Raw genomic sequence first — 10,444 nt, forward strand, 5'->3', positions numbered from 1 at the left:
TTTTATATATAATCTAGATTAGCCAAAAGGTGCATCTCATTGCATCACCATAATAGTAATGTCCAAGTTGATAATGATAGAATGGTAGACGGTAGTCATGGTTAATTAAACATTGCCTCATATTATGTCATGTCCCAATTCTTAATACATAGACTACACTTAGCTGAAGTAGCATATACATGTTTAAGTAATGCAGTAGTATGACAATATTAGTAAGTTTGTGGAAGTTTGACATCAAATCAAAGGTCTGCTTGACACCAAAGTCTGCAGTATCTAGATTTGACATCAAATCACCTAATTGGGAAATTGCCCCATTCTGTAGGGCAAATCAAAGGTCTGCTTGTTCTTGGTTTGTCTAGCAACTCACTCTTCGGTCCTATACCAGCATCAGTAGGAAATTTATCAAATCTAAGAGCATTGTGCTTGGAAGGCAACATGATGAATGGGAAAGTTCCAAGAAGTATTGGTCAACTAACCTCATTGGAAACTCTATATCTACTTGATAACAACTGGGAAAGCACAATGACAAATATCCATTTCCATAATCTCTCAAACATATACATTTTCTCTATATCATCTAAAATAAACTCATTTTCCTTCAAAGTGACACAAGACTGTTTTACATATTTTAAGCATTTGTATCTTGTGGAAGTTTGTGGTTGTCGAGTTGGCCCTACATTTCCTAACTGACTCAGAAACCTAATGTTCTTGTAGGATGTAATCCTAGAAAATGTTGGAATTTTTGGGGAGATACCCCATTGGTTTTACAAAATCTCCTCCCAAATTTTGGAGCAAGCTCTTTCTCACAACAAAATAAGTGGTCACCTTCCTAATATATAGAACTTCTCTTTCTACTTGGATCCTTATGCCATTATCACGTTAACCTTGCTTTCAATCAGTTGATAGGCTCAATTCCACTTTGGTTTGGTGTCAGTACTCTTGATCTAAGGAACAACTTGTTGTCCACAACAATGCCAGCCAATATTGGCAAAGAAATGTCAAATTTGATATTCTTGTACCTCTCAAATAACCACCTGAATGGGAGCATTCCACTATCCTTAACTAGGATTCGACATTTGTAGTATCTTTATCATCTAACAATTATTTGACAGGAGCTATACCCGATGGGGTGGGTATGCTCTCTGCCTTATCTTTCTATCTTAGAGTTGAGCAACAATAATCTCTCGGCAGGAAACTCTGTCGTTAGGAAACAATAGGTTTTTTGGGTCTAGGCCAAGATATATCACCAAAAACCTTCCATTACTTGTAGAGTTACTGTTAAGAGGTAACACAATCAAAGGAAGCATTCCCGATGAGCTCTATGGTCTACCTTTTCTCCATTTATTGGATTTTGCAGATAATAATCTATCAGGATCTATACCAACATGTTTCGATGATATGTAGAGTTTCAAACTACCACAAACTTACTTCATTAATTCAACATAACCATTCATTACTATAGAATAAAAAACCAAATAAAAAGCTAATTAAAACTTAAATAGTTACAAAATTAGACAAACCAAGTACTGAACTCCACAGTTAGAAAAAGTACCAGTTAAGCAACAACTGAAGGTGCGGCAAGTGTGTGTGAGAGGGTTAGGGTTTCACGAGTCAACTGGGAGGGTGTTCTGTAGCGAGGATCTTCGGCATGGTTGGCAACACGAGCCTAGATCAGCGACCGCGACCAAGAGCAAGGGTGGATCTTGTTGGACAAGTGGCCTCAGTTATCTTAAGAAGAGGGGGTTGAATTAAGATACAAAAACTATTCCCAATTAAAAGTTAACTCTCTTTTTGGATTGACACTTCACCCTTAATATGAATTACTCGAAAGACAATTCAAAATAAACTTCTTTAAAGCAAAAGATAAATAGCAATAAATAAAAGAAGTTTAAGGGAAGAGAGAATTTAAACTCATATTTTATACTGGCTCGACCACGCCCTGTGCCTACGTCCAGTCCCCAAGCAACCCGCTTGAGATTTCCACTATCTTGTAAAAAGCTTTTTACAAACTCTGAACCACACAGGGACATCCTTCTATTGTGTTCAGATATCCTTACAACTTAAGAGACTCTCGATCTCTTAAACAGATCTCTTTGAATAAGAAGAAGAAGAATTTTCTCTCTTTAAGAGAAGGATATTACAATTGAAGATCGATTAAGATTCCTTATTGAATTTGCAAGTATTTTGGACAAGGAATATTTTGAGAGTGATAAGAAAATTTGATTTTGAGAGGATAAGACAATGTTGTTCAGAAAAACTCTAAGGAATTTCGTATCCCAAGTCACCTATTTATAGGCCTTTGATGAACATTCAAAAACTTCTTGAACAGTTGTGACTCTTGGGAGTTATTTTCGAAAATTCCTTACTGGAAATCGATTACACAGTTAATTTCTGAAGAGTTGTGTGTTAGACAAGTGGCCTCAGATATCTTAAGAAGGGGGGGTTGAATTAAGATATTCCAAACTGTTTCCCCTAATTAAAAATCTATTTTTCTTTTTACTTAAGTTATGAATTCCCTTAATGACAATCTTCTTAAATATTAATTCAAATGAAGCAACTTGAATATGAATATAAAGCAATAATAAATAAAGGAGATTAAGGGAAGAGAAAATGCAAACTCAGTTTTATACTGGTTCGGCCACACCCTTGTGCCTACGTCCAGTCCCCAAGCAACCTGCTTGAGAGTTCCACTAACTTGTAAATTCCTTTTACAAGTTCTAAACACACAAGGACAACCCTTCCTTTGTGTTTAGAGATCTTTTACAACAAGAGACTCACAGTCTCTTAATCCCTTAGAGAATGAGAAGAAGAAGAGGAACAAATCTCTCTAGAAAGAGATGGATTTTACAGATTGAGCACTCAATTAATTCCTTAATGAATTGCAATTGAATTGGCCAAGGAATTCTTAAGAGGATAAAATGAAATTGCTTTTTGAGAGGATAAACACTTTGTTGTACTGAAAATCTATAAGCAATTTCGTGTTTAAGTCACATATATATAGACCATTGGTGGTCATGAGTAAAGCCTTTGAAAAGTTGTGACTCTTGAAATTATTTTTCTGAAATTCCTGTCTGGTAATCGATTACAGTAATTGTGTAATCGATTACAGCTTTTAAAATTTGAATTAAAACGTTTACTAACTGCTGGTAATCGATTACCAAAATTGTGTAATCGATTACACAGTCTAAAATTTCGAATTCAAATTTTTATAGCTGTTATAAAATGTATTTGGCCACTGGTAATCGATTACATCCTCTGGTAATCGATTACCAGAGAGTAAAACCTTTGAAAAACACTTTTATTTTAAATCACTTGGCCAAACCTTTGCTAATTCAATTAGGAATTCCCTTCCTAATATTATAGTGATCATCTTGATGTTGTGACTTGTAATCTTGAAGTATTGTCTTGAATTTTTAATCTTGAAAAGCCCATTTGCATCAATTGCAACACATCATCATGATCATCATCAAAACATCAAAGCCTTGCATCTACAATCTCCCCCTTTTTGATGATGACAATACAATACCTGAAATCAAGATTCAAGCAAGCAACAAACAATTTGTATATAGATAAAATATGCATCCGTTTTCTCCCCCTATATTTCGGAATACATGATCACTTGATTTCTAAGTTTGTTAAGCTTTTTCTTAAGCTTTTGCTACAACCTTTTTCTCCCCCTTTGGCAACATCAAAAAGCCAAAGAACTCGGAAATCAACACAGTTATAACAATGGAGTAGCAAGATATAAGTATCAGAGTAGTAAATACAATAAGCCAAAACCATAATCAAGAAATAATCAAACCAAAATTCAAAGATCATAAAATGTCAACAACCACAAAATATCCAAGACTGAAATTTAAGAACACAAGATAAATAAGCAAAGTACTTAGCATAATAATGTAAATTCTAAGAAACTAAAAGCCAAAATACACGGCTTATAAAAGATAAATATTCAGAATCTAAAATCTAAGAAGACGGAGGAGGTGGTGGAAGATCGAAACTCTGACGAATGTATCCGACATCCTCTTCAAGCTGTGTAAGACGAATGTCCATACCGGCAAAGCGTGAATCTAACGAGTCAAAGCGGTCACCAACATACGAACGAAGACCCCGTAATTCGGAGAGGACTTCATTCATGAGTGCGGAATCTTCACGTTGAGGAGGAGGTGAAGGAGTACGTTCATCTTGAGGAGGGAGTGCATCCTTCTTCAGCCATTGTCCATTCCGATCTTTACGATACCCAAAGGAGGTCACTGCTCTAGCACCAATTGCAAAGGAACGCTTGACTTGAACAAAGGGTTCATCATCAAGCGGAATTTGAAAATGACGCAAAAACAGAGTAATCAAATGTGGATAAGGAAGAGGTGCATTGGCCCGTAATGCCTTATGCATTCGGTACCGAACCAAATGGGCCCAGTCGATCTGACGACCGGTTAAAAAAGCCCACATAAGAATCAAATCCTCCTCAGAGGCTTGTGCTAAATTTGAAGACCGAGGAAGCAAAATTCTAACAATGATATAATGCATGATGCGATTATCAAAAGTTAATGACCCGGCCAACAATCTACCGGTCATGTCAGCTTGATCATTGCAGACCATGCGACGAGCATCATGACTCGAATAATCGAATTTCCAGTCATCAACAATGGTGCCCTCAAAAGGTGCACCTTGACTGGGTAAATGAGTCAAAGAAAAGAAAAGTGACTGATCAATGATCATAGAAGTACCATGCACCTCAGACATAATAATACCATCCTGAATTTTTAAATTGCAGTAGAAGACCTTTACAAGTTCAGGATAATATGGCAATTTAAATGACATGAAATCAACAAGACCAGAATTTTGAAACACTTGATAGCAATCAAACGTTTCATCATTAAAGAACTCTACGTCTAGGTACTTAGGGTCTAAGATTATTCTAGAAGAAAACTGAGAAAGGTACCGTAGACGTTGATCATCGGATGAAAACAGTGTTGATGATCTTGGAGATGACAAAGAAGGAGGAATAGGTGCTGTGGGTGCTCCGGATGGGCCGTGACGGCGATGGGCAGCAGCGGTGGCGGTGGAAGATGATCCCTTTCTCTTCTTTGATGGCTCTGCCATTTGATGAAGTTTTTCTGGATTTTGATCGGTGGAAGTGAAAGAGGAGTGAAAAAGAGGAAGATTGGGCTTTACGGGACGTGATTTGGTGAAGAATTGAGTGAGAATCGAAGGTTTGAAGTTCTAGGTATAGAGGAAAACGTGGAGGAAGCTTTGGCTGCGCAGCAGCTCTGATTTCGTGAGTATTTATAGAAGATGACGCATTGTAATCGATTACAGGTATTGGTAATCGATTACATGCCCAATAAGCCTTCTGGTAATCGATTACAGGATGTTGTAATCGATTACAGGCTGTCTGTTCATGTGTAATCGATTACACTGGATGGTAATCGATTACCAGAGCCTATCCTAGGCTAGTTTCTAAGAGAATATCTATATTTATACTCAAATACATCCTATATGACTAATTTTTACTACTAATATACTAAATTCAATCATTCAATTACTATATACACAAGAAATCATAAATTCTATCATAAAAGCAAGAATTCAAACACGATCAAACAAAACAATCTACAATCAAAAGATAAAAAGTAAATCAACCAATCAATCAACCAATCAATTCCTATTTTTCTAAATCTCTTACATCTAAGAGACCTAATTCTCTTCTAATAGAGAAAAACACTTCCTTGGGGAGAGGTTTAGTGAAAATATCAGCAAGCTGATTCTTAGTATCAACAAATTCTAATACACAATCTCCCTTTAAGACATGATCTCTAAGAAAGTGGTGTCTAATCTCTATATGTTTAGTTCTTGAATGTTGAACTGGGTTTTTGGATAGATTTATGGCACTAGTATTATCACACTTAATAGGTATGCGATCAAGAATGATGCCATAATCAGATAATTGTTGCTTCATCCATAAAATTTGTGCACAACAACTACCGGCAGAGATATACTCCGCTTCAGCAGTAGATAAAGCAACACTGTTTTGTTTCTTACTATGCCATGAGACAAGAGCCGATCCAATAAATTGACAAGTTCCACTTGTACTTTTTCTATCAGTTTTAGATCCGGCAAAATCAGAATCAGAATATCCTATTAAGTTACATGTTGAATTCTTAGGATACCATAATCCTAAATTGATTGTTCCTAATAGATATCTCATGATTCTCTTTACTGCACTTAGATGTGATTGTTTGGGGTTGGATTGAAACCTAGCACACATGCATACACTAAACATAATATCAGGTCTACTAGCAGATAAATAAAGAAGAGATCCGATCATACCTCGATATTGTTTTATGTCTATAGACTGACCAGATTCATCTTTATCTAAGTAACAATTAGTGCTCATTGGTGTAGACATGTGTTTTGCACTATCCATCCCAAATCTTTTGATCAATTCCTTGCAGTATTTGGATTGATTGATGAATATACCTTCTTGAGTTTGCTTGATTTGTAATCCCAGAAAGTACTTTAGTTCTCCCATCATTGACATTTCAAATTCACTTTGCATATCAAGGGAAAACTCCTTGCACAATGAATCATTAGTGGATCCAAAAATTATATCATCAACATATATTTGAACCAACAAAATATCATTAAGCTTTCTCTTTATGAATAATGTGGTATCCACTTTACCTCTGGAGAATTCTTTTTCAAGAAGAAAATTACTTAATCGTTCATACCATGCCCTAGGGGCTTGTTTCAAACCATAAAGAGCCTTTTGTAATTTATAAACATGATTTGGTTTATCAGAAATTTCAAAACCAGGGGGTTGTTCAACATATACCTCTTCTTGAATTAAGCCATTTAGAAAGGCACTCTTAACATCCATTTGATAAAGTTTAAAGTTCATTATGGATGCATATGCCAAAAGCATTCTAATGGCTTCTAATCTTGCAACAGGAGCATATGTTTCTTCATAGTCTATCCCCTCTTCTTGATTATACCCTTTTGCTACTAACCTGGCTTTATTTCTAATAATTATACCATGTTCATCCAATTTATTTCTAAAAACCCATTTTGTTCCAATGACAGGATAATTTTCAGGTTTTTCTACTAATTTCCATACATTGTTTCTTTCAAATTGGTTTAGTTCTTCTTGCATGGCAATGATCCAATTATCATCTACTATGGCTTCTTTTATATTTTTAGGTTCAATCATAGATACAAAAGCCATATTATTGCATAAATCTTTAAGAGAATGTCTAGTTGTTACCCCTTTTGAGATATCACCAATTATGTTGTCGAGGGGATGATCTCTTGAAGTTTTCCATTCTCTTGGGAATACATCATTGGATTTGCCTTCTTCTGGAGGATCTTCATTGTTTCCTTTGTCATTTCCTTTGGAATCTTGTTCATGAATGTTCATATGTTCTAAAGAATCTGCAATGTCATCTAGCATATTCTTTGTTGACAATATAGCATTAGATTCATCAAAGGTAACATGAATGGATTCCTCTATATTCATAGTTCTCTTATTATATATTCTATATGCTTTGCTTTGTAAAGAATATCCAAGAAAAATGCCTTCATCAGATTTTGCATCGAATTTTCCTAGATTATCTTTACCATTATTAAGTACAAAGCACTTGCAACCAAAAACATGTAGATGAGAAATATTAGGTTTTCTACCGTTAAATAACTCATATGGGGTTTTCTTTAAAATAGGTCTTATCAAGGCTCTATTCATGATGTAACATGCAGTATTGACAGCTTCAGCCCAAAAATACTTTGGAAGAGAAGTATCATTTAATAAAGTTCTTGCAATTTCTTCCAATGACCTATTTTTCCTCTCAACAACTCCATTTTGTTGAGGAGTTCTTGGTGCAGAAAAATTATGTTCAATACCATGTTCATCACAAAATAATTCAAAATCTTTATTTTCAAATTCACCCCCATGATCACTTCTAATGGATGCAATCTTGAGATTTTTCTTGTTTTGTATGACTTTAGCAAGTTTCCTAAATGCATGGAATGAATCACTTTTATGTGTAATAAATAATGTCCAAGTATATCTAGAGAAATCATCAACTATAACTAAAGCATAGTAATTTCCTCCAAAACTCATGGTTCTAGATGGACCAAATAGATCCATATGCAATAACTGTAATGGTCGAGTGGTTGAAACAACATTTTTAGATTTGAATGAGACTCTTGTTTGTTTGCCCTTTTGACATGCATCGCATAATTTATCTTTTTCAAATTTCAATTTAGGCAAACCAACTACTAAATCTTTTGAAATTAATTTATTTAAGTGATCCATGTTTATGTGGGCAATTCTTTTATGCCATAACCATGGATCATCATCTTTACTAAGAAAGCAATGATTGTTTTCTTGTTTTATGCTTAAGTCTATCATGTAAACATTATTGACTCTATGTCCTACATGCTTTATATTAATGTCATGCTTATGTTCTATAAGACATTTCTGAGAATCAAATGATACTAGATAGCCTTTGTCACATAGTTGACTAACACTAAGCAGGCTATGCTTAAGGCCTTCAACAAGTAGAACATTTTCAATGGAGTTTGAAGAATTTGTACCTATTTTACCCACTCCAAGAATTCTACCTTTGTTGTTGTCACCATATGTTACATGCCCGCTTTTCTTTGGAGATATGTGTGTAAAATTTGATGCATCTCCAGTCATATGTTTTGAGCATCCGCTATCTATGTACCACTTCTTTCTCAAAGATACCTGCATAATCAAGTTTTTGACTTAGGTACCCAAATTTTATTGGGTCCTTGCATGTTAGTATAAACTGAGGATCCTTTTGGGACCCATATCATTTTAATATTACTGTAATTTTTCTTGAAGTAGCAAGTTGATATGCCATGTCCTCTTCTTCCACAGTAAAAACAAGTGATAGAATTAAAATTACATTTTTGTGTGGAAGTGGAAAAGTTTTTATAAACCTTTTGTAGTTTTTCAGATTTATACCCTAGTCCATTTTTATTTGACACATATCTTTGTTTACTTAATATAACATCTAAATTATTTCTACTATATGAAAATTTTGCAAGTGAATTTTTTAACTCTTTAATTTCTTTTACATATTTATCACAACAACTACAAGAATCTGTTATTTTCTTGTCATTAATAGTGGAGATATTAACTTTTTCATTTGTTTTAGAGATTGAAACTTCATTTCTAAGAAGATCTAATTCTTTGTTTAATTTTGAAATTTCATTTTCTAAATTTGAAATTGTTTTCTTTGATGATGAAACTAATTTTGCAAGTTTAATTGATTCTTTATGCAAATCAGCAAATGCATCTTGCAATTCATCAAAAGAAATAGATAAGTTGTTTGAAGATGTTACCTCTTCATCACTTTCGTAACTTTTTGCCATAAGGCAAAGATTTATCTCTTCATTTTCAGAATCATCAGAGGATTCCAAATCATTTTCATCCCATGTGATGTATGCTTTATTTAGTTTCTTCTCACTATGATTTTTCTTTTCAGATTTTTCCATCTTTTTCTTGAAGATGGGACAATCAACCCTCAGATGTCCAGGTTGATTGCATTCAAAGCATTTTAGAGTAGAGGATGAATTTTCTGTCCTTCTCTTTGATTTAAAATTTGGTCGCCTCTGATTTCCTCTTACTTTAAGAAATTTGTTGAATCTTTTTACAAAGAAACTTAGATCATCATCATCATCTGCATCATTATCCTGATCACTTTCTTCTTGAATTGAGGATGATGCTTTAAGAGCAATTCCTTTCTTTTTCTTGTCATTTTCTTCATTTTGGTGCAATCTCAATAGTTCCATCTCGTGTTCCTGCAACTTACCAAATAAAGTGGCAAGAGACATGTTAGACAAATCTCTTGATTCAGAAATAGCCGTTACTTTGGGTTGCCATTCTCTACTTAAACATCTTAGCACCTTGTTTATAAGATCTTCATTTTGAAATTCTTTGCCTAAGGCTGCTAGATGATTTACTATATGTGTAAATCTCTTTTGCATACTCTGAATATTTTCATTTGTATTCATTCTAAATAATTCATACTCATGAGTTAGTGCATTTATCCTAGATCTTTTAACATCTGTAGTTCCTTCATGTGTTAATCTAAGAGTGTCCCACATTTCCTTAGCACTCTTGCAATTTGAAACTCTGAAATATTCATCCATTCCTAGGGCAGATGTTATTATGTTTTTGGCTTTTAGGTTGTATTGTACTCGTTTTCTATCCTCTTCAGACCATCTATCTCTAGGTTTTTCTATGGTTATGCTTTCACTTGATGAACTACCATCTATTGAAACTCTTTCTACTGTGGTGGGTATATAAGGCCCTATTTCAATGGCTTCCCAGATATTTAGATCTATTGTCTCGATAAAAATTTGCATTCGGGTTTTCCAGTAATGGTAACCCTCTCCATTAAAGATTGGAGGTCTA

Source organism: Glycine max, chromosome 18 (genome assembly GCF_000004515.6).
Source record: "Glycine max cultivar Williams 82 chromosome 18, Glycine_max_v4.0, whole genome shotgun sequence".
In the NCBI taxonomy this organism is placed as follows: domain Eukaryota; kingdom Viridiplantae; phylum Streptophyta; class Magnoliopsida; order Fabales; family Fabaceae; genus Glycine; species Glycine max.